A 25,859-nucleotide genomic window follows, 5' to 3' on the forward strand; every position below is an offset into this window, starting at 1 on the left:
TATGTGTTTCTTGTTCTTTTTCTTTTGCTCTTTGTTTTTCTGTTCTTTTTTTTTTTTTTAATTTTTTATTCTTCTGTTTAGGTTTCTTTGTTTTATTTTTACTTGTTTTATTTTATTATTATTTTTTTAGATCATGTTATTTACCCAGAAGGTTGAGATCAGACGTGGTTAATAGTCTGGTGGTTTTCTTGATATCAGTGTGTACTACACGACATTGGATCTTCTCCAAGACTCCTCTTTTTTTTTTTTTTTTCGTTTTTTTTTTTGTTTTTCGAGACAGGGTTTCTTTGTGTAGCCTTGGCTATCCTGGACTCACTTTGTAGACCAGGCTGGCCTCGAACTCACAGCGATCCGCCTGCCTCTGCCTCCCGAGTGCTGGGATTAAAGGCGTGCGCCACCATGCCCAGCTTCCAAGACTCCTCTTTTGAGTTTGTTTTTCTCAATCAATCTATAAAGTTCATCTTTATGGAGGGTGTCATATGTACTTTCCAAAGCACATATGGTCTTTATTTACTTACTTTGTTCCTCAAGGAGATTTATGTGTGCTTTATTGTGCACACAGGATTGAATAAATTATCACCAGGAAAGCTTTTACCCAAGTGTGGTGTTTTCTAAGGAGAGCAAGAGCAAGAAAGAGTGTGGATTTGGGTGGGTGGGTAAGTGAGAAGGATTTGGGAGGAGTTGGGGGAGGTGGAACATAATCACAATATGTTTTATGAAAAACTATTTTTAATTAAAAAGACTATGAAAAATACAAATATTTAAAAGAGGTGAAAAACACCAATGAATTGATTAAGATTTGGATATATGCCTAGACATACATAACCTAGTAAGAATGTTTCTGGAAGGAAGAGGGAATCTTAACAGATAGTAAGTAATATGTGAAAAGAGTTCGTCAGTAATCAAAATTCCTTATTTTCACTTTGTTTTGGTGCTGGTACAAAATATGAGCCAAGTCATTTATCAACAAGTATTTACACCTCATAGTTCTGGAGGCTGAAAATTTAAGATCATGTCATAGTAAGTTTTGGAATCTGGTGAGCATTAATATTTGTGCATAGATGTCAATCTTTCCCCTTTGTGTTTGCATTGTACAAAGAGTTATCTAGCTCTCTGTGGTCTCTTTTATGAGGAGATAATTTTCTTTGAGAATTCTCTGACCTTTAAATTAATAATTTTATATGTGAATAACCTATTCCCATTATCTTAGGAATTCTGATTTTAATGTATTAATTTTGGGGTCAGACCATAGTATTTACTATTTAAATTTTGTACATGTAAATTGACTCATGGGTAAATTCTACCAATTGAAGAAAAATTTTGATGTCAGTTTTTCTTAAACTCATTTTTATAAAACATAGAAAAAATTCAAATGCATTTTACAATGCCATCAATGTACTCATACAAAAACCCAACTATTAATGCTATTAAAGAAGAAAATATCACACTAGTATACCTGAGAAACAATATATGTAGTAACTTTTATAAAAATACCAGAAAACTGATTCAAGAATACATGAAAATGTCCCTCACCATCACAAAGATTTATTCTCTGGGATATAGTTATAGTTCAATGCAAAAAAATCAGTTAATATGACTTAACCACATTAAAAGATGAAGGATAAATTTATGAACATTTCAGCTGAAGCAGAAAAAGAATTTTACAATGTTCAATATTTTTTCATACCTAAAATTAGATATAGGAGGAAAAAATTCTCTTATTATTAGGGCAATTGTATATAGTTATCACCCTCAATTGTTAGGAGAGGAAAGTTTTTCATTATAATCAGGGATGTGGAAAGGGTACTCACTCTTAATGCAGAACGAGTAGTCTTAACTTAGTACAGAAATACCTAACCACAAGAATTATAAAAGAGAAGAATTTAAAAGGCACTCAACTTCGACAGAAAGTTCTGTTCTCCTGGCACAGAACAGGCTCTGATATGGAGAAAATGCCAAAGGCGCCACCAAAAATCTTAGAATGGATTAACAAATTCAATAATGTTGTAGGATAATAGTCAATATGCAGAAATGGTTGAGAAGAGAAACAGATGTTTGAGACAGGAACTCCAGTCTTAAAGGCTGGTCTATGACTTAGGTAGGATGTAGTAAGGAATGTGGTCGTGGTGGTGGGAGGTGCAAAACAGAACATGCTTTACCATCATGCCTTTGTACCTATGACCAGGAGACTACCTGGTATACAGTAGACACTTAATAAATATTTGATAAACACAAGCCTTAACTGATGAATGATTAAACAATCATAGACTGAGACTCACAAATGTCTATTTAGTTCCAGTGCTGAGTTGGAATGATCTGCACTGAAGGCAAGAGACATGAAGGGTATAAACAGGAACAGCCGAGCTTGTCATTCATTGGAAAAGGTTCTTCTTACATGATTCTATTCTTGCAATATTTTTGTCCTTTTATGTTCTTTTCTGTCATTTGTATCCTTACAGTGTTAAATGTTGGATCCTTTAGAAGGAGGTTAGACAGGAAGATGGGATCCCCAGGAGGCAGAGGGAATTTGTCTCTATGGGTATCCAAGGACACAGCTAAAAGTTGCCTTGTCTGAGGAAGAGGGTCTTCCTCAAACATCGATTCTGCTGGGGGCCTTCTTATTTAACTTCTCAGCCTCTGGCAGGGTCATCCTGGCAACGACATGTACTTCTTCCTGTGTGCTCGATTCAGTTTTTTGTTTGGAGCCTCCAGATTTGTAATGTTTTACCTCCTGTGCTTTATCTTCAAAGTCTCTCATCTGTTGCTCAGAAATTCACCATTTTCTCAGAGCAGACCCAAAAGTCCTGAAGCCCATAGTATGTGGCTTAAGTTTCTTTCTTTCTTTTTTTAATATGTTACTGTTTTATTTATTTTTTAAAATATATTTTATTAATTTATTCATATTACATCTCAATGGTTATCTCATCCCTTGTATCCTCCCATTCCTCCCACCCTCCCATTTTCCCCTTACTCCCCTCCCCTATGACTGTGCCTGAGGGGGATTACCTCCCCCTGTATATGCTCATAGGGTATCAATAACAATATCTCTTCTTGATAGCCTGCTATCCTTCCTCTGAGTGCCACCAGGTCTTCCCATCCAGGGGACATGGTCAAATATGGGGCACCAGAGTTCATGTGAAAGTCAGACCCCACTCTCCACTCAACTGTGGAGAATGCCCTGTCCATTGGCTAGATCTGGGTAGGGGTTTAAAGTTTACTGCATGTCTTGTCCAGCTATAAGTGAGTATATATCATTTGACTCTTTCTGCTTCTGGGTTAACTCACTCAGTATGATCATTTTCTAAATTGTTGGTTATACATCCTGCCATTCATTTTGACATCTTTTTTTTTGACACATATGGAAGATTTGTCAACCTTATTCTCATAATTTCTTACCTTTCTGAAACTTAACTTCTACTCAAGCTACACTTGTGATTTCTTCTCCACAAATGCTCTGCATAAATACACTTGTAGGTTTAGTGATTGAGTTAATTACTTTAACTAACAATATGGGATAATTATCTTAGCAGTTGAGGAAGCCTGGTTAAATAAGCCTAACCAAGTTCTTGACAGGATTCATCTTCTTACTGAGCCAGCCTAGGCCTAAGTTACTGTTTCTCAGAAATAGAGACTTTGGTTACAGTGAAAACAAAACAAAACAAAACAAAACCAAAACCACAGCGAATGGGCAACCAATCAGAACTGGCCAAGACATCTGGTGAGGAGAGATAAGGTTATTCAAGTGCTGGTATAAGAGGGCCCCGAACTCATGACTAACTCCTGACTTGGTCCAAACCAATCTCCAATGCACCCGTACCTTATAGTGCTTCTAGTTTACACCAATGGAAATAAAGATGACCTAACTGCTTCTAGTTTACACCAATGGAAATAAAGATGACCTAACTGTATCTGGAATTCCCCTAACTGGCATTTAAAAGAGGCTTCGAGCTCACCTCACGGACATCATTCTGCCTGCACAGTGATCCCTCCATGCCGGACTTCTGCAGAAATAAACGCTCTGTACTGAGTGCATATTATTTGAGTCGGGGGTGTTTCCTTCAGCAAGTTTTGAACCCTGACACAGTGAGACAGCACAAGCTCCCTCAGAGAAGGTGTTGAAAAGGATTTACAAAGTTGAAGTAGATGATTAACTTCATCTAAGAGGAAGGCCCTTCATCCAAGCTAGATCTGTAGGCTGGTGTGACAACAGCCATTGATTTTTATAAAATAGCTAGAATGGGAAACTCCAGGAACAAAAGCATCTTCTTCCATAAGAAAACTTTGAAGAAATGGAGACAGGGAAGCGATAGGCACCAGCAGGCGAAGACAGGGGGCGCTTACTTATGTCGTAGCTTAAACATGTCTGTGTTCAGACATGCTCATGTTTGTGCTCTCTTCTCACCTTGATCCATCAATGGCCTTGTATGCTGTTAATGCCTGTGGTGGTTTGAATGAGAATGGCTGCAAGAGGCTCATAGATTTGGATGTTTGGTCACCAGGGAGTAGCGTTATTTGAAAGGATTAGTAGGCATGGCCTTGTTGAGGGAAGTATGCCACTGGGGATGGGCTCTGAGGTCTCCAAAAAAAAAAAAAAAAAAAAAAGAAAAAGAAAAAGAAAAAGAAAAAATAAAAAACTATCCCAAACCTACCTGTCTTTTTCTTCCTGCTTTCTGCAGTTCCAGATGTAGAACGCTGAGCTACTTCTTCAACACTATACCTTCCTACATGTCACCATGCTCCCCCACCCATGACAACAATGGGCTAACTCTCTGAAACTGTAAACAATCCTAATTAAATGCTTTTCTTTTATAAGAATTGTCCTAGTCATGGTGTCTCCTCACAGTAATAGAACACTGACTAAGCCAATTTTCCCAAGTCATTGTTCAAAAATAGCAAGATCTCACTGTGAAATGCCAAGGCAGCTAGCAACAAAATCAACCTTTAACTGACCCCACCAGGCTTCCTTATGTGTATTAGAAGTTTCTATTTTCTATACCAAACATCAATTTGTACATTCATTGTACTCTAATTCTTTCTCAGAAATACTTTAGTAATTGTTATTGCTTCCTTGTATCATGGCATTTAGTTAAACTTAATTTTCTTGTTATTGAACTCTGTTGTGCCTGGTCTACTTAAAAAGACACTAAGCACCTTTAGGGTAGGTATAAATACATAGGGTTTTTGATCTAGATGTTGGTGCTTAAAATCTTCTTGATTCACTTTATGTACAACAGGCTTAATATTAATATTTGAAATGAATGAACAAGATAAAGAATGGATAATATGAGTAGAGATAAAAGCTCATTTCAGTTTTCCTTTCTAGAGAATTGAAGAGAATAAAATCAATTCTTCTTTAAACCAAATAAAATATTGTTTTCCTTTCATATGCCAACTCAAAACATTGAGCTGTAAGTAAAGTTGATGGAGTTGATGTAAATATTTGAGAGATGAAAAAGCTTGTTGGATATCTAAGACACTAGTAATTCAAGCTTCCAGCTAGATGTGGTGTCCTAGTCAATAAAAAATTGAAGTTGTTTTCCTTTCAAATTTTATGGGCTATTTTACTTCCCAAATGAAACTTATTTATCATTTACATATTATTGTTGAGTACACAACTAAGTCTTCAAACTTCTCTCTTCTCAATTGATAAAGTATTTACTATTTATTACATTTTGCAAATTTCAATTTTATTGACTCATAGATGAATAAATTCAACATTTCATTTTGATCCACACTAACCTATTTGTATTACTAACAAACACTGAGCACTGAATGCCAGAAGCTGAGCATTTAGAACAGGGAAAATATGTCAACATTTTAGAGAATTAAGATTTGAGAATACCTACAAAAATTAAAAGTATAAAGGACAATATCAACAGGCATGCTTTTATCTATCAATGAATCTATAACTATTCTATCTATTGATTCATCTACCAGTTTGCCTGTCTACTTACACAAACACACACACACACACACACACACACACACACACACACACACACACACACACACACTTCCTTTACCATTTATGCGTGAAGAGATTATGAGTGATGGCAAGACTGAAATCCCAAGACAGAGCTGTATATCCTTTGAACTGAAGTTCAGGGCTGTGCATTCTTGCATCCAGTTGCTAAAAACTCAATTAGTCTGAAAACAAGATTAACTCTTCTTTAGGAAGCATTTGTATTTGCTTTTAAAATCTGTAAGTGATTAGATGACAGATACTCAAAGTACAGAATATAATATTTTTCACTTAAAAGTGATTTTACAACTGAGAATCATATAGGGTAAACATCTTTAGTGTGACATCTAGACTGTTTGATCAAGAAGATTATCACAGTGTGGGAAGCCATGCCAAATTCTGCCAAGTCAGAAATCCCGTGCTTAGGCTGCATGCTGTGCACCTTTCAGCTGCTGATCTCTGCCGGAGGTGATCTTTGTGTTCCAGGCCATCCTTGGACTATTTACCTTTGAAAGAAATAGGGAAATCCCTACTGAGAAACACTGGAGGGTTAAGGACGATCTTACAGAGAGCTATTTAGGCTATTGTGTTCTTCTTGCCTTGGGGATTAGGGAGAGAGGGATCAGATTAGATGCTGTTGACCTTATATATAAAGTCTTACTCATCCACATTAAAGAGGAAGCTTGATTAGAAATTTCCTGACATGATTCGTGATTCGTTATTTCTTGCATCTCTGTATCCTACTTTCAATTCCCACGCCCTCTTTCAGGTGAACCCTGATTCAGTTTTTCCTGTGGACCAGGACCGGACATCATAGTCTAGCTAAACTGATGCAAAAATGGACCATTGTTTTCTTGCTTTTCTTTTTTTTTTTTATTTTTTTATTTTTTATTAATTTATTCTTGTTACAAGGAAAATAAAATCTATAACACCTCAAAAAAATGGACCATTGTAATGTATTGTCAACTATATATTTATTATTCAATCTTCCATCGAAACTTTTTCCAACATTAGCATACTATAAAATGTAATTACTTACATCAACATTTGGGTGATGTATTAGAGCTGACACTATAATACTGTTGTGTAGATAAGAACAAACCTTTGGGCTTTGAATGATTGACCTAAAATTACTAGAAATTGTAATTCAGTTTATTAACAATGAACACAACATAAAGATAAAGAAGAAACCAACTTTTCCTTCACAATCCAGGGTATCAAGGTGAGCATAAACATAACACAGGTCATCCATAGGGCTTTTATAATAATCACGGATTATAACAGCTTTTTTTCACACTAATGTCTTCTTCATCTTGCGTTGTGTGAGTGTAAGGCCCCATTTCCAGTCCATTTATCCTTGCTTCATTTTTTGCTTTATTTTTGCTTTAAATAAATATTTATTTATTATTTGTTTTTTACTTTTACATATACATTTATATTATTATACATATATATACATATATACATACATATATATATATAAAATAAACTACATACAGCCAGAAGAACACAAAACAATCAGGAATTATATAGCTGTTGTATTAACAGTGTATTGGCTACCTTGGAGAAAACATCTTTCCTATCTTGGTGAGTCTACCACTCTGAATGTCAATCAATATCTATCATACCTCATCTCTATCAACCTAAAAACTTCTATCTAGACCTAAAACCATCTTAATCCCTAAGCAACTAAGCTTAGTTGTAAAACTAAACTATCTGGTCTCCAATCCAATCAGAGACCTGAGAGGGAATAAAATTAATTATCTGAGTAAGCAGAAAATGCAAGTTAGTAGCTTCAAAATTAGAAAATAACAGAGTTTGCTGCCTGAGCACTCACCCAAGATGTTCTATAACATTGGAGCCTCATCTTCAGCCTTCTAGCCCAGTATACCTGACAGACATATTTGTGAACCAGGAACTATGGAGGGCTGGCTTACCCTATCTTGGCAAAATTTGGCCGTTGATTCTGCATGCATCCAAGCTTGCCCATTTTTAAGCAGACTTGCGTTTCTCTTTTTTCCTTTGTTTTTCTTTCTTAGGTATGAAGATAGGGGTTGAGAAGAAAGAAGGTGGATTATAGAAATATATAGGGATTACAGGACAAAAAGTAGATTATTGAACCTACTCCTTAATTTAAGGCCTTAACTGTTACAAGAAATAAGCTCAATTTTCATACATTGGTATAGAATTCAAATTCAAGATTATTCTTCACACACATTAAATCTATTTTTACTCTAATAGGAGGTAGTGTACCCATACAAATCAATTATAATGCAAGGTTTACTTCCAATGCTTTAAGAGTGCTATTGCACCCTGTTTAGGATAATTAAGTAATACAAGTTAATTGTTAGTTGATCAACTCATGACCCATGGTTCTTATCTGTAGCTTTGCTGCCTTTAATGTACTACCCTTACAAACCCGGTTATTAAAAAGAACCACAGAGAAAGAAACCGCACTGTAAAAACTGAGTGGCTTTAATTTTCAGCCTATACCTTCATGTATTCAGCACTATCTTTAAGATCCACACCTGATGCCTGATGCTATCATAGGCCCCTCCCTCAGTTTTGAATGTGTCATTCATTTAGTGCTTCCTCTGAGCTTGAATTTTGTATTGGCTACTTAATAGCTCAGTGACTTTCTGAGATTCAAGTTTTATCTTGTATTAAACTATAGGCAAAATGATTTGTATGTGTTATGCTCTATAAACATCTCCGTATCTGTTTGGCCCCTGCTTGGTGTTTAATAAATTCTAAATACTGCTACCCACTTAGTTTGCTCTGAATCTCCTTGTGTGACCCATAATCTGCCCACATTCTCTCTTTCCTGATCAAATTGAAAACCGCCATTCTCTACAAGGTAATAGAGGGTGACAGGAAGGTGTCAGAACATCTTTTCACTCTATTGTGAAAACCTCCAAGCTAACCCTGAAGGATAATGACAGCTTCTGAATGGAGCCTTCATCAACTTCTATCACTGGAGGTGCACCAGCAGGTGGCTCTAGGGAGGTAGAAAGGACCGGCCTGAAATTTAAAAAAAAAAAAAAAAAAATGAGGAATGTGAAAATGAACTCTGAGTCAGAAAATGAAACTGAGTCAGAGTGGAATCCAGCTTGCTTGTGGGTAATTGATTGTCCTTTTAAAACTGCTAGAGATGTCTGGAGGTTAATATTTAGTACACTATTCTTATAGGTAAAACTTAAAATGAAGATTAGTCTGTTTTTTTTTCTCCACTAGCTTTTCAGGATTTTTTTTTTTGAAATACCACATTGTTTAGAGTACAAGACATTTGCCATCATGAAACTGGAGTACTGGTGTTCTAGTCATCTCATTTGCTAGGAGCTGTCAAAGCCACAGCACCAACAAGTAGCATTAGTTATTCAAAAGCCATGTGAGTGCTTATTGCAAAATAAAGCAACAAACTGGCTGGTGTACTTAAGTATGCCTACAAGCCTTCATATCGTAAGTTTACAAATGCTCCTTATAGTATAACATTTCAGATGATTTTTCTTTTGAAACAGAATTAACTGGGAATGGTGGTGCAGGTCTATGTTTATACAAAACATAGCTTTTGCTCAATGGAAAAAATAGTTTATTTCCAAACCTAGTATGAGTAATTATGTCCTAAGAACACAGTCATAGGTGGCCCAAAGTGACATGTGGCACAGTAGAGGAGGTTATATGAACTTTTGCAATCACAAATCAATTCACTTACTAAATCTATTGGTAGGGACCTCAGGTTTATAACAGAAGATTATAGCGAAGTGGATAAATTTCTGCTAAGAGCTTTAAACGCTATCTGATGACATTCTTTGGTTTTTGGATGGTGAACATCAATGTTTCTAAAATGTAACCTAATAATCACAAAAATGTGAAGTCAGATACAGAAGTTGGTAACAAACGGTTATTAAGGGAATTGAAGACAACCCAGAATAATCTTCACTCTCAGTCTGTTGCCTTCCATCTTTCCAATGCCAGGAAGTTTTTCTTGCTTAGTCAGTCTGCAGAATCTTCAGCATAATTGTAAAATTTTCAGTAAACTTTATAATAGAGACCTATTAGTGACAACTCCTGTCACAAGTGAATAAATATGTTCCTACTCCCACATTCTGTTAGTGTTATTCCCCTTCCCCAACTGTTCTTTGCTGTTCTTCCTGTTGATCAGGCATTACATTTTGGGTACACAAAAACCAAATGTTTTATGTCCAATGGTGCCTAGAATTCTCATCCTTAGGATCTATTTAAGATAAGACTGAGAAAGCAGGAAAGACATTTTCAGGAGAAAAACATAGCTATTAAAGCCATTAATGGAAAAACTCCTTTTGTCAATTTTTATGAATTTAACTTCAATAATATTGCCACTAAAATTAATTGTCTTTATACAGTCTGGATAAAAGGAACCAACCTGAAATTACTGGATCATACTAATGCCTGTAGACTCCACAATCAGAGTCTGAATTGTTCCACTTTTCTGCCCTCTGCATCTGAAAGAGCATTTACAGGTGAAATATATGAGACTTTATACCTACAGTCAGAATAATCAAGAACAGTAGCATTTAGAATCCTTCTCAGAACTACTGTCTTTTCTTATTTACTAAATATTATTAACAACCTGGGGTGAGACAAGAATGCCAAACTTGTAAGAAAGTGGAGTCGTACAGACTTGGGGAATATAACCAAATACAGTTCTTCACAACCAGGAAGGCAAATGAGGCCTCAACAGTGATTATTTCCAGATGTAGCCCATGTGCTTTCCACCAGCAATGTGTGAATATTGTTTAGCATGTTTCCAACACCAAATGTCTATATTATGATGTATGCTGAATACTCAGTTAACTGGGGAACATGGACACAGTCTCTTGGGTTATAAGTTTCTTTTATTTTTATGACCAAGGTTTTATATCAATTTTTTACTGACAAATAACCCCTCAACCTTTTTACTAAGAAGGGTTGGCCATTTTCCTTCATCTACTTCAGATATGATATATATTAACACTGCTGATGATCCTTGCTGTATGCAGTCTCATTCCTTCTTTTGCATTTTCGATAACCATGTCTAGTTTTCTATTATTTTGCCAATTCTTGTACTACACAGGTTCCTTTTGAAAGAGTTCCCCACCTGTTTTCCTCTCTCTGAATGAACATTCCCTTTATGCCACCATTTTTTTTTTTTATAATGTGAACCGTCTCCCCAGGAATGTCTTTCTTCATAAAGCTCAGGTGTTAGAATTCCTAGCCAGTATCAATATCTCCAATAAGGTCTCTGTAGCACTAGCCTTTTGTCAATTTTCATGAATTTAAATTCAATAATATTGCCACTAAAATTAATTGTCTTTATACAGTCTGGATAAAAGGAACCAACCTCAAATTACTGGCTATCCTACATGAACATCAATAGGATAGAAGTGGTTTCTTAGGAAACAGACACTGATTATACTATAGAATTCCCAAAATCTTCCAGGCCTAGTGTTACCATGAACATCATCTGGATTTGACTCTATTAAGTCCCTCCTATAAAGTGAAGCTCATGTGAATGAGAGGGATGGTTCTATTCCATATTTCAGGATATCTATCCACATTTACAGGTCAAAAGGTCATTAGTTTAGGTTAGTCTGTGGCTGGAAACCAGCAGTGCATTAGATTGACCATTACATTTAGGAATTTGTTTTCTCTTCTTGTTTCCAGTACCAATAGCCACATAGTAGGCCAAATGGTTGAACCAACTGGGCCTTCTTCTCACACCTTTATTAGGAAGTTGTTGTTTTAATGTAAGTGTTTTGGGTCATAGAGGTACTGCAGAAAGTATTTCCTTTTTGGAAGAGCTAAATTAAACTTCTCCAAAGTTGAGTTAGTGCTTACATAGAGCCTTCACCCTTATGTTCTAACATCTTAGAAGGCACTCTGTGCACTTCAAAAGGAGAAACATAAACACCAACCAGCCACAAAACTTTTGGTATAGGATATGTTAGTGGTACAAAGTTTTGGGAGTAACCAACCAATATTAGATTTTACCAAGTATCATGTCTACAAGATGGAACCCATATCAAATACTGCTTGGGTGACCAAGAACCAGATAGTTCAGGGACCTAGGGTGAATCAAATACTACTGGTGAGAGAGAGAGAGAGAGAGAGAGAGAGAGAGAGAGGAGAGAGAGAGAGAGAGAGAGAGAGAGAGAGAGAGAGAGAGAGAGAGAGAGAGAGAGAGAGAGAGAGAGAGAGAGAGAGAGAGAGAGAGAGAGAGAGAGAGAGAAATCACTCTTAATCTAATGAGATTCTGCTATATTCATAGGTCACTGCCTTGCTCAGCCATCATCAGAGAAGCTTCCTTCTGCAGCAGATGGAAACACATACAGAGACCCACAGCCATTTATTAAGAAAATAGTGAGAAACCTTGGAACACTCAGACCTACATTGGATGTCTCCATCTTTCCTCTGAGGGCTCAGGAGAACCTGTGGGAAGAGGAGGTGGAAAGAGCATAAGAGCCAGAGGGAGTGAGGGGCATCAAGAAAAGAAGACCCTCTAAATCAACGTGAGCAAAGCTGCTATCAATTCACAGAGACTGACCAGCATGCACAGGGCCTACATGGTTCTGCACCAGGTCCTTGGAGTATATATTATGGCTTCCGGTTTAGTGTTTTTATGAAACTCCTGAGTGTATGAACAAGTGGGCCTCTGATTCTTGTGCCTTCTCTTGGGCTCTTTCCCTTCTCTTGGTTTGTCTTTTCTAACTCTGATATGATAGTTTTTGTTTTATCTTATTATATTTTATTTCATTATACTCTCTGAGAAATCTGTTCTTTTCTAATGAAAGAGAGAAAGGAATCTGGATAGGAGGGGAAGTAGAGAGGAGCTTCGAGGAATAGAGAGAGGGGAAATTGTAATTAGGATATATGTTTGTAAAAAAAAAAAAAAAAGAACCCATTTTCAATGAAATGGGGAAAGTCAAATTACTCTAAATTATCAAAGAATTTTTTGAAAAGCACAGTGAATTTTTTTAAAAATTCTTTAAAACCTGAACTCCTGGTTCAAGTAAATAGAAGGCATGGATGCACACACAGTTATAGTGAAAACATGACTGATGAGAAGTCAGTGTCAGCTTCCTCAGTTATCATTTCACAAAAATCATCCAGATCAAACTTTTTCCTTTTTACAATAAACATTCATCTCTATCAACGGGACATAAAATGAGTTTATTTTTGACACATTCATACATGTATATAATACATTCTTGATACATTAATTCTTCTACCTTGTCTCAGTCTCTTCTTACCAATCTCTTAACCCTTTCTTCCAATATGTCCCACCTTAATTTTACATCTTTTTTATTTATTTTGTTATTACAAATAAAATAAGTAACAACAGATGCTGGTGAAGATGGGAGAAGAAAAAAAATATCCATGTTCACCACTAGTGGAAATGTAGACGTCCTAGAAATTAGTATGGGGATTTCTGGAAAAACAAAAACAAACAAACAAACAAACCAAAACCAAAAACAAAATAAAACTACCAAAAGACGCAGCTGTACAACTCTTGGAAATAAAACTCACAATCCAGATTTGCATAGGACAGAGACATCGCTATTCTGTTTCTTGTGCTACAATTCATGATAACCAAAATATGGAATCAGCCAAGTGTTGTGGTCTCATGGGCATATCTATCTGGACACTTGATGCTCAGATGAAAGCACTGTTTGGGAAAGTTTTGAAGCCTTAAGGAGTTGTGAGCCTTGCTGGGTAAGGGAGATAGTTAAGGCTTTATAGCCTAGCTTCTCTTCCTGTTTTCTTTGTCTCTTGAATGGAGATTGAATATGACCATCCAGGCTCCTGCCCTTTCCTCCACATTTTCACTGTCATCATTCCTGCAGTGATGGGCTGGAGTCCCCCACGACTATAATTCAAAATCAACCTGTTCTCCTTCCCTTAAGTTGCTTCCATCAGCGTATTTTATTGCATCAGTTAAAGAGTAACTGTGATGCCTGATGTCTGTCAACAGATGAATGAATAAAGGCAATGTAATGAGTATCTATATCACACACACACACACACACACACACACACATACACACACAAAGAAGTTTTAATCAGCAATGAAGAAGGAAATGGCATCATTTGCAAGAAAATAAATAGAATTGAACATAACCCTATTAAACAAAAAAAGCCAGACACAGAAAGGCAAGCATGACATATTTTCTCTTAAAAGTGGAACCTAAAATGTATATAATACACATATGCACAGACATACGTGTTTGTACATACACACATACACATTACAAAATGAGAAGAATAAGGCAACTACTAAGGTCAAAGTATGTGATATAACTGGACAAAATACATTATGAAGTCTACTACTTTGGATGATGAATATACACTTATTAAAATTAAAATAGAGAATATATATGCAAATCCCAATTTCTTAGATATTTTTAAAATATGTGAATCTAAAAGCATTTAAGAAATGCTATAAAAGAGTTTGACATGGCAGATGGATTGAGTTGAGTTACTTCGGTTCTCAGTTGTCAGCCTAGTCAAAGATGTGCTTCACCCAGGTTTTGATTGATTTTTGGCCTGTAAATGTGTCCCCATAATGAGTTAGTATACATTTGAAGTGAAAAATATGAACTCAGGGGTTAACTTCCTGACATTTGTTTAATGGAGGAGGTAACTAGAAGTGTCTGGTGGGATCCTTTGTTTCTTTTGGGACTGAATGAATTCTTTGATGTGATGTCTTTTCTAAAAGGAAGTCACTGACTTTCAGCTCACTCATTGTGGATAGACAGGACAGAAATTCAGAAATTGTATCATTTCCAAAAGTTCTTTTAACAGAGATGGCTCATAGCCCTTCATTCAGTCTTGCGGGACACTCAGTCATAACATAATGAGGAGATATTCATGATTTTCAGAAGGAATATACCTTAGATTTAGAAGAAATAATGGGAGTGCCATTGGCTAAGGGAGGCTAGAAACTTCTGTACATCTTGATATAGATTTTTTTGATAGCACTATGTATTTGTTCAACCGATCTGGAGAACCGAGGACCGTAGACACAGCAAGCACATTGTATAGCAGACCAACTCTTATTAATAGATTTAAACACTTGTCCAGTAAAATTACTTCCTGGATCACTATGCAATTCAACAGGAAACCTCTAAGTAGGAATAATTTGTTCCAGCAGATTTTTTTGTACTACTAATACTGAAGTTTTTCAAATAAGTAAGACTTCAACCCAAAGGGAAAACATAAAAGCTCACACTAAGACACATTTATATCTCTGAATCAGAGGCATTCATGTAAAATAGAAGTGCAAAGTATTAAAAGCTTCACTCAGTAGAAGGAAATAATATATAGTCAGGATTACAAATGAAACTGAAGGAATCACTATACGGCCTAGATATTTAACCTCTCAATGACAGAGTTGCATTTTTAGATCTATTATGACCATTTTTTGGCTTGCTATGAGAATGGTGTCTCTGTGGCATCATCATATAAAGGAGAACATAAGAGTGGGACATCTGCATATTTACTTGGAGATTCATGAAGGGAATTTAAAGCATGTAGGTTGGGTTTTAAGATTTGAGAAAATATGTGGGACTTTTAGTATATCCCTGTGGCATCACAGTGCAAGCATACTGCTGCTGCTCACATGAAAACCAAATAAATATCGACTCTCTGATTCTACTGGGATGCTAAAAGAGGTACTTCAGAATCTTTTATTGAAGAACAGACTGTATTAAGGGTATAGTAAATTATATAGAAATGTATGGAATTCTGCTGGGTAGCAAGGAATATGCTATCTTATGGCTCAGAGGCCATGCTCATATCCTCATCTTTGTCCATTTGACTTCTTTATGCTATATTAGGCATTGCATGGGCTAGTGAAAAGGGCTACAGAAGTCATTTTCTAGGTATTTTGTATGACGGATTTGATTTCTTTTTTAATTTTTTTATTTTATGTGTTTGAGACCACACACAGAGAGGTCAAAAGACGATTTGTGGGAGTCAGGTCTTTATTTCTACTGTATGGCTTCTGGGGATTAAACTCTGGTTGCCAGCACTGGCAGCAGGCACCATTTTTTTTTTTCTCATCAAACCATCTCACTAGGCTGAGCAGTTTGAGTTCTATCAAGGTGTCTTGCATCAAAGGCTTGTTCTCTCACCTTCCATCACAAACAGAGGGGCTAGTTTCATTTGCCTTTCATTCATTTAGAATTTACCTATATTTCTACTCCTTGTAAGCATAGTGAAGATGGTGACAATCTCTCCTATGTTTTTAAATTTATTATAATTTATTCAGATTACATCCTGATTGTTATAACCTCTCTGGTATCTTCCTGTTCCCATTCTTCCTCCCTCTTCCACTCTCTTCCCCTCCCCTAGACCTCTGACAGAAGGGGACCTCCTCCCCCACCATATGATCACAACTTATCAAGTCTCATCTAGATAGCCTGCTTATCCATCCTGTCAGTACCCCCCAGGCCCCTCACCAAAGGGAAGTGATTAAATCAGGGGCATTAGAGTTCATGTCAGGGGCAGTCCCAGATAGATACGCATGGTATATACTCACTTATAAGTGGATATTAGCCCAACGTAGATGCGCTGGAAGAGACTCCACTCAGCAGGGTCAGGACAGTTGCTGGGACTCACTGCTGGACTCTGGGTGGAGCACTGAGAGTGGTATGAAAGAAGGGGGCAATGGAAGGACCCAGAGGGCTCAGGAGCCCCACAAGGAAACCAAGAGGGCCAGTGGATCTGGACTCAGGGGACCCTACATAAACTGTTGCACAACCAAGGACAATGCATACAATAAACCTAGGCCTCCTATTCAGACCTAGCCAATAGACAGCTCACTCTCTCCTATGTTTGTGATAATCCTTCTTTAAGTGCTAAAGAGATGACATTCTGCTCCACAATGTTACAAACCCTAAAACAAGCAGGGCTACTGTGAACCATTAGAAAGGTAAATTTTTTTTTTTTTTTTTTAGAATTTAATGGTGTTTGTATTAACAAGTTATACATAGATTAGAAATTTCTGACATTTGAATTTTATCTTTATTTTAAAAGTATTTAAATGTGGTATGGTTGAAAATAGAGCATATAGTTCATGTATCTATCAAGTCCTTAGCTTCCTCTTGGTTATCAATTATCTGTATTTTCTTTAAATATTTGTAAGTAGATAAAGCAGAACTTTGAGGATTTCTTCAGGACAGAATTTTCTGAAAAGCCTTTTTTCTTTTTTGTGAACTTATTCTAATCACTTGAAAATAGTTAAACTTTTTCTACAGTAGTGACAAATGACCTCATTTCCTGGAAGGTGGAAGACTTTGTTCAGCATTTAGATGTTTTATTGTTACAAACTTTTTAAATTCATAATTTGGGTAGCAATATCATTTTCTTTTTTAGATTTATTTACTTTATGTATGAGTGTTCTGTCTGCATGTACACCTATATGTCAGAGAAGAGCATCAGATCATATTATAGATGGTTGTGAGCCACCATGTAGTTGCAAGGAATTGAACTCAGGACCTCTACAAGAGCAGCCAGTGCTCTTAACCTCTGAGCCATCTCTCAAGCTCCATGATATCTTTTTCTTAATGATTCTTAAAAATTGGTCCTCCAAGGTTATGGGGACCCGTTGCAAATGAAGCCCACGTTGTTTTACTTCATTTTACCAAAAACCAGTCAGTTTCTCTTCTGAAACATACATGAATGTGGAATTTAATGAGACATCACTTCTGTAATCTACAATGTTCTCACAGGGAACTCTTCAGTGTTGCTTAAATATTTATTTTTCAAATCTGATGTAGAAGTTGGGGTTAGCTTCTTTTGGTCTTCTATTACACTGCTGTATTTTAGCCCAACCAGTAAGTCACAGAGATGTTCTTGGAATTACAGAAGAGGCAGTTTATTAATTCTCATCAGACAGTCTTGGCATTGGTATCTATTTTGTTAGTCCTCAAAAGATGTTTTATCAGCCTGCCAAATGGAACAATCTCTTTGCCTTTTTCCCTGAAGCCAATAATTAATTAATTGACATAAGCTAGAAAAAATGTAGTTTGTAAGTCAATATGGTTATGGAAAACTCCTTAACAAGTTCCAGAGGATCGCAATGTGGATTGGGAAGCCCTAAAACAAAACTGTTTAGCTCAGTTTCCAGGGAGTGCATAGACAGTGTCAGAATGCCTGATCCTTCAGCCTATTTTAAGAGTTGCTATGACAATCTTTTCTTTTAATGTAGACTTTCACTCCTTCTGGATATCCTTACCAAAGAATTATAAAGACAGGTAGCAAAGGAGGAAGCTCACCTTGGTCCTCCAGGAGGAAGGAAGGGTAGAGACATACAGCTGAGAGCAAGGAGTTGAACAGAGTTAGATTCCTTAGAACTCATCCTTGGTCCTGATGCTGCCTGTAAAAATTTATTATTAATTTCTTGTCCTCTGGAATAATTTTCTATATCTCTGACACAGTTTTCAAAATTGTCTTACTAACCTATAAATTGACAATTTTTAAATATCTCTTTTTACGTGATCTAAGTTGCAGTTAAGGCAAACTCCATATTCATCTTTTGTTTTATTGCCTAGTATTTATTTTAGGATATATCAAACTTTCCTTATTTATCTAAATATTTATAGGTTGAATTAGCATAATTATCAAACATAAAACCAAGTGGGGTACCAAATGTTTCATTTTTCCCTTCGAAACAGATATTTTTCTCTTTAAATTCTGTTTCCAATGCTAATAGAGGTGGTTTTTTTCCCCTAAAAACTGTAACCTTCTATGTTAACTAGCAAATTTGTATTGGGATCAGGATTATGGTTTGCTTGTGGGAACAACTCCCTGAAGTCTCACTCTGAAGTTGGTTCCTTCCATTACTGCTTCTAACCTGCACATTTTTAGGATTGCAAGAGAGTTTAAGGAACTGGGTAACCACCCCTCTGTGTGGGTTCAGCTAAACCAATAATCTTTCTTCAGGCCCAAGAATCACATATGCTGTTAGGTCACTTCACTTTAAGGTCACTGCATACCCTGTTGAGTTGAGGGGAGCAGGTGCTTCTTATCTTTGATAATATTTTCGTTGATTATTAATTTCTAAACCAAATGGGGTGAGGTTTTAATGTACAGAAGAAGGAGACAGAAAAACAAAAATTCAGATTAGATATCAGAGGGGTGACAAAAGAAAGTGGCTGAATGTGAGCAAAGCAAGGGTTGTGGCACATGCTCTCCTAATGCTCATCTACAGTAGAGGAGAGCCATGCAACAGCTACCTCAGACTCAACCTTTAGTGGGCTTTCAACCAAACAAGGGGCAGTCAGCTCTAGAAGGGATTCACCAGGATCCAGGCAAAGAGGCACACAGATGGTGACTGAATGTGCTGGTGTCTGATGCCAATAACAATATGGATCCAGTAAAAGTGGATCACCCTGTGAGTCTCACATTAAGTCACCAATACTGCCCCTTTAATAAATACACAGCTCTTGCTCCAAATAAATAAATAAATAAATAAATAAATAAATAAATAAATAAAACACAGATTCAAAATGGAAGAGGTCTCATGAACTTTCATACTTACAGAACTACAGCCAAAGGAATAAGTCAGTGCATTTACCAAATATGAGATCAATTACATGGTGACACATACGAGGGAATCTCTGCTATACGTCTCAGGTGCTATCTGACGATACTTCTAGCTTTTGAGTTGGTGAAGACTTCTGGCCTGCCTGTTAATACATTCCAAAAGTTCTACCTAGTGGTATCAAAGACATTGAGTCAAATTCCAAGGTTAGGGACAAATGCTGTTGAAGGGACTGAAGTTAATGCTGGCCCTCAGTCTGCAGTACATAATCTTCCAATCGCTGCATTCCATTCAGTTCATCATTCTGTAGGGTCTTCAACGTAAATGTACATTTCCAGAGATCTTCAGTTCACAAGTGAAGAAATATCATGTACTTGAGGCCTTCCTGGTCTACATATTGTATCTTAAAAAAACAAAACAAAACAAAAACCTAAGTATAGACCTGAGTGGAAATAATAAAATCCATACCTGTGATAGCCAGGTATCTATAACAAATATTATCTTTCTTATAGCACAGTCTTTTTTTTTTAATTTATTGTAGCACATTCCTTTTTCATAAGAGATTAATTTCTTTTCTGCTTATTTCACTAAACTATAATCCCTCTGATGGTAGACTCTATTCATTCATGTTATTTTGATGCTTGGCATAAGGTGAACACTCATTATACATTTGATGGATTGAACTTTTAAAAAATGCTAAAAACCAAAACAAAACAAAAACCACTCTACTGTCTGACTTTAGCACTTTCTCTGTCCAAGGCACTATTACAACATCTGTTTTCCTAAGGTTTTTGAAATAGACTCTCTCCCAGTGCTTCTTGGAGGAGTCAGTTTGGAGAATCTGAGTGCTTTCATTTTCTAGGGGTTTGGCTGTTTTCCACTGGGCACAATTCTGAAGGCGTACTCATTGATTTTTGAGTAGAGTAAAGTTTAATGTCTCCAAATCATAAAGCCAGCTATAGTATCCAGATTGTGTCCAAAACACATGTCAGCTGGAGGAGAGTCTCATGATAACTGGGTTTCTAGGCAAACTTTTATAGACCAAATGTCCACTCTGCAAAAGAATAAAGCCAACCAATTTGATATTCCAGGGAGGAAACAAGGAAGATATCAGTAAATTATGCACTAGTTTTATACTTCGATTTTTACAAGAAGTGATTGATATATGAAGTTCAGAGCTATACTGTGCCCTAATATATGAAATCACATTTCTCAAATGATAATAGAGTAAATTATACTACAGAGAACTCCAAAATAATTTTAGTCATCTTTTCTGTTCTTTAAAAAAAAAAGTAACAAGCAAGTCAGTTAAATGACAGATTGCTAGGATTTTAAAAGGACATATGCTTTAGTTTTATATGGCTTTTGAAATCTCAGGCATCAAAAAGGATTTCCAAATACCATGAACTATAAAAAAGTAATTGAGTTTTCTGAATTACTAGTGTCAAGCTGCAAGTGAAGTTAACATGTGCATGAAATGTGGTCACTGTACAGCAAATATTCATCTTCAGCAACATTTTCAGTTGTGTCATCCAAAGGTCGTCTTTTGTGTTCTCAGCACAAAGACATGAGAATAATTATAAGGATCTCCCAGAATTAGTTTTTTTATCATACAGATTTTAATAATATCATATACACATATATAAAAAGAGACATATACCTTAAGCTACTGGTATATCAGTTCTCAGGGGAAAACAAAACAAAACACAAAGCTATATAAGGTTTTTTTTTTTTTTTGGAATTTGAAGGTAACAGGTGGAAATGAGTACAGCTAATGAAGCACAATGGTCAGACCAACAGTGAATAAGGAAACGGGCTACAGACATGGCTCATCTTAGGACCTTGGTGTTGAAACCTGTGGTTGTTTAAACAAATCTCGCGGAGCATGCTTACCTGATTTTCCTCCCTCCAAGTTTAGTCTATCAGCTCTCGAAGGGCAGTTGTTTGCACATGAGGTTGTCCTCTGAACTCTATACATGTGCACATAAATGTCCATGCACTGCACACAAGAGAACATGCATGCAACATACATATAACAACAAAACTATCAAACTCCAGGAAGTGTCGTCCTGACACTGAGTTCACAACACTTTCTTCCTCATACCATCCAAATTATAAGCAATAAAATGAAAATTTAATTGGATTTAATAAATTTAAAACTTGTTTATTAGAAGTCATACTTAGCAGTGAGAGAAAATATTTTCAAATCATGTATCTGAAGAGGGTTTAATATTTATAATATTTGAAAAATACAACAGAGCAACAGTGCAGCAGCACAATTAATAATGACGTCAGTTCAAATGCTTCCATAGGAAATACACAGAATACCACACCAGTAAGCATCTGTAAAGATGTTCAACTTCTCTAACCAGTAAGAAAATGCAAATTAAAACTATTTGAGATATTATGTTCTACTCATTAGGAGGGAAGTTATTAAAACATACTCACTGAAAATATAGCAAATAATGGTGGCAATCTGAGGAAACTGGAATTCTGGTGCAGTTTGCCACAGCTTTCCTGAACCATGTAAGGGAAGTTCCTCTAAACATTTACAAGCTCTGCTATCCCACTTGTGTCTCTCACATACCCAAATAACCAAAGCAATAATTTTGACCAGATGTTTGTATCCTCATGTTAATAATAATAATAATAATAATAATAATAATAATAATAATAATAATAATAATTACATTATCTAATACATATAAAATATTTAATATTAGGAAACTCATAGGTAACAGAGATGTTGTGGATGCATAAAAATGGGACAATTTCAACCCCCTCCCCACAAAGGAACGCAGTTCTCACAAATACTATCCAAAGCCAGAAAGAAGATCAGAAATTTTGGTTCAATTTACATGAAGTAGGTAGAGTAGTCAAATCATGGAGAAGAATGTAAAATGGTGGCACTGATAAAAAACTATTGCTCCATGAGATGGGAATGTCAGTTTGGGAAGATGGGAAATAGAACTGCGAACAGGTGGCATGATGATTGTGCAGAAGGCGGATGTGCTTAGTGGCAAGTAAGTATGCAATTAAAATGGCTAAAAGGATGATTAAAAAAAATGTTTTGTAGATTGCACCTCAACAAACAACCAAATGCATAATAAAGGAAATACAGAAATGTGAACTGCTGAATAAAATGTTTCCACAATAGGAGATCAAGCGGGAAATCATTTTTATCCCCCACTTTTACCACAGGAGAAATGATGACTGATGATTTCACAGGCTTGGTTAGAGATACCAGAATGGTCTGCATTCTGTGTGTACTCACGCTGGAGGGGGGTGTGCACATGGTGATTCTCTGTTTTAACTGCATGGAATTTTCCTCCAGGGAAGGCTTTCGAACCTAAGGCTGCTTATCTTCAGTCTTCTAGCACATTCAAGAAAACAAGCAAAGCCTCCACTTCATGAGGAAGAAGAAAGGACAGATTTCTTATTCTAGAAAGTTTGTTTTGAGGAAAGAAGTCTGGTTCCTATTTAAGGTTAAAGTGTGTATACAAGTCAGAACACAGCTGGCGATCTCAGCACCGCCAAGTGCCTGCCACTGTCTGGTAGGTTTCCATAGCCAGGTTTACTAACCCGTGAACTCGAGGCGACTTTCTTAAGCAGAATGGAGTGTTTGAGTAGTGTGTGCTGCCATATTATGTCTTAATAAAGCTTTCTGATGGTTCTACTTCTGCAAAGGTGTAAATGCAGCTATAGAAAGGTCAGGCTATTAGCACAAATAGCTTCCCTTAGCTGCTCAGCATTGAACTAGAAGGCAAAACCGGCTTTGCCTGAAAAGCAGGCAGAGACAGCTGTTTGCCAGGGTTTGGCTTCCTTTTCCTGAGAATTCAGTTCTTAAGGGCAGTCCTAAAATCAGCGCCCCTTTGTAAAGGCACTGTTGCTAATCTGGGGAGAATCGATCATTGCAAAGGCAGGCAGTCTTTTTCCCCTAGCACTGGTTTTTATTTTAATTAAATGTAAAATTTTATGTGTGTGCGATGTTTTTGCTCGTTATGCCAAGATTCCTTAATTAAATTATATGACGAGTAGGAAAGAGACCAAAACATCTCTCCCTTCAAAGTGTGTGTGTGTGTGTGTGTGCGTGTGTGTTTATTCTTTGTGTTGATCATGGTATATTATGGGAGAGGGTAGAATTACATAGATCCTTTAGTAGTTTTGTTGGTTTGCTAGTTTTGAGGAGGAAATTCTTTTGTGAATATGCCCTAAAAACAAAATTTGAGGGGCACAGAGTTACTATTTTAAGACCATTCTTTTCTTTAAAAGGAAGAAAAGGAAAAAGAAACCAGAACATGGAAACAGCCTAAGTGTCCATCAGTAGAAGAGTGGATAAAGAAACTGTGGTACATATACACTATGGAATACTACTCAGCTATTAAAAACAAGGAATTCCCGAAATTTGTGGACAAATGGATTGAACTAGAAATGATCATAATGAGTGAGTTAACCCAGAAGCAGAAAGAGTCAAATGGTATATACTAAATAAAACTTTCTAAAGACATGGCAAAGCCATCTTGACCTTTGAGCCAGATCCTGACCTTTTTCTTAGTGAGAGGAAGAAACATCTGCCTATTTTCCTGCTGTGATAGCAGAGTAGTTCAGTGTGCCTCTTGATAAATGAAACCTTCTTCATGTGGCTTCCTAATGGAGACAGATACTAAGTGCCTCCAAGAGAAGCAAAGGGCAGGGTGGGGCATCGTACTTATAAGTATGTCCCTGACATGTTGAAAACTTCTGGAAACCCTTAACTACCAATTTTCTTGAGACAAAATAGGATCTTTGTGGTTACTGAGAAGCAGACAAGATTGCGTAGAAGGTTGATATCTGCCCAGTTCAAGTGCTTTAAGGGTTATTATAAATATAACAAGTTTCTATGTCTTTTCTTTGGAAAATAGCTGGTTTATAAATGACTGCTGCCATAATAATAATCTCTTGTGTTAATTAATATATTCAGAATAATTACTTTTTTTTTACCCTCTACCCTTAAGAAAAGAAGAAAAACAAATTTATTTCCCATTTTCCATACAAAGCCCAGGGCTGATTCCTAGGGTACACACACACACACACACACACACACACACAAGAAAGTCAGAAAAATATTTGTTTTATCTCTCTGACTATTAAGAACTCATTAGATCAAACCAATTACATCCCATGGTGTATGCTTCTCTGGTCATGGAATATTTTCCAAACACTAAATTTGAGTTCTTTTCTTTTGTAGAGATTTTTTTAAAAAGTACACAGGTGTCTTAGTCATTGTTCTATTGCTGTGAAGACACGTCATGACCAGGGAATTCTTGTAAAAACACATTCCACTGGAGGCTTGCTTACAGTCTGAGAGGTTTAGCCCATTATCATTACGGCGGGCAGCACGGCAGCACACGGGCAGGCTCTGTAGCAGTAGCTGAGAACTATATCCCGATCCATAGGCAGAGAGAGATAACTGGGATTGGCATGGGCCTTTGAAACTTCTAAGTCCACCTTGTGATACACTTCATCCAACAAGGCCACACCTTCAATCCTTTTAATCCTTTCAAATAGTACCATTCCCTGGTGACTAAGCATTCCTGCACATGGGCCGATGGAAACCATTCTTTCTGTTTTGTTGGTTTTTTTTTAGGAAAAGGTCTCTCTGTGTAGCCTGGGCTGTCCTGGACTCACTCTGTAGATCAGGCTGGCCTGGAACTCACAGCGTTCCTCCATGCTGGGATTAAAGGCGTGTGCCACCACACCCAGCTTGGGGACCATTCTTATCAAACCTCCACAAAGGACTAACTTTAGCAGTCACAGCTGTCTTGAGACAGCAACCTTTCACCATGGCGGTAAATTATCTGGAGCCTCTGGAAACTGCCTCCTTGTTAATCCTTCCTTTCTTGTTTTAGCTAGCCTTTGGATTCTGTCTTCAGTTAATCCATGTCTGACTGCAGCAGCATCTCATGCCTTGATAACCCCACACAACTGAGCTGATTAGAACTGTCCATCTTGGGAATACACTGCTTGTGAACATCCTTTGGCTCAACAGTGGCTTTGTTGCCATTATAGATGAGCACACATTCTGATTCTGTTATGCTGGGAGATTCTGGGTTACCACTTTTATTAAAGCCTTCTTTTTCATATTTGAATTATTCTTCGGTTTAGAAAAAAATTCACATGTTTGATCAAGAAGATGGAAAGCATGACTCCTGCCATCACACGTTTATATATTGTAAATCAAGTAGGCCAGGAAGTGGAAGCAGGTGATCCAGGCCTCTGCTGATATGGCCAGCCTATCAGATTAAACCTATGTTGTGTTAACATGGGATTTAACTGCTTTTCTACAAGACACTA

This window comes from Acomys russatus, chromosome 1 (genome assembly GCF_903995435.1).
Source record: "Acomys russatus chromosome 1, mAcoRus1.1, whole genome shotgun sequence".
Classification (NCBI taxonomy): domain Eukaryota; kingdom Metazoa; phylum Chordata; class Mammalia; order Rodentia; family Muridae; genus Acomys; species Acomys russatus.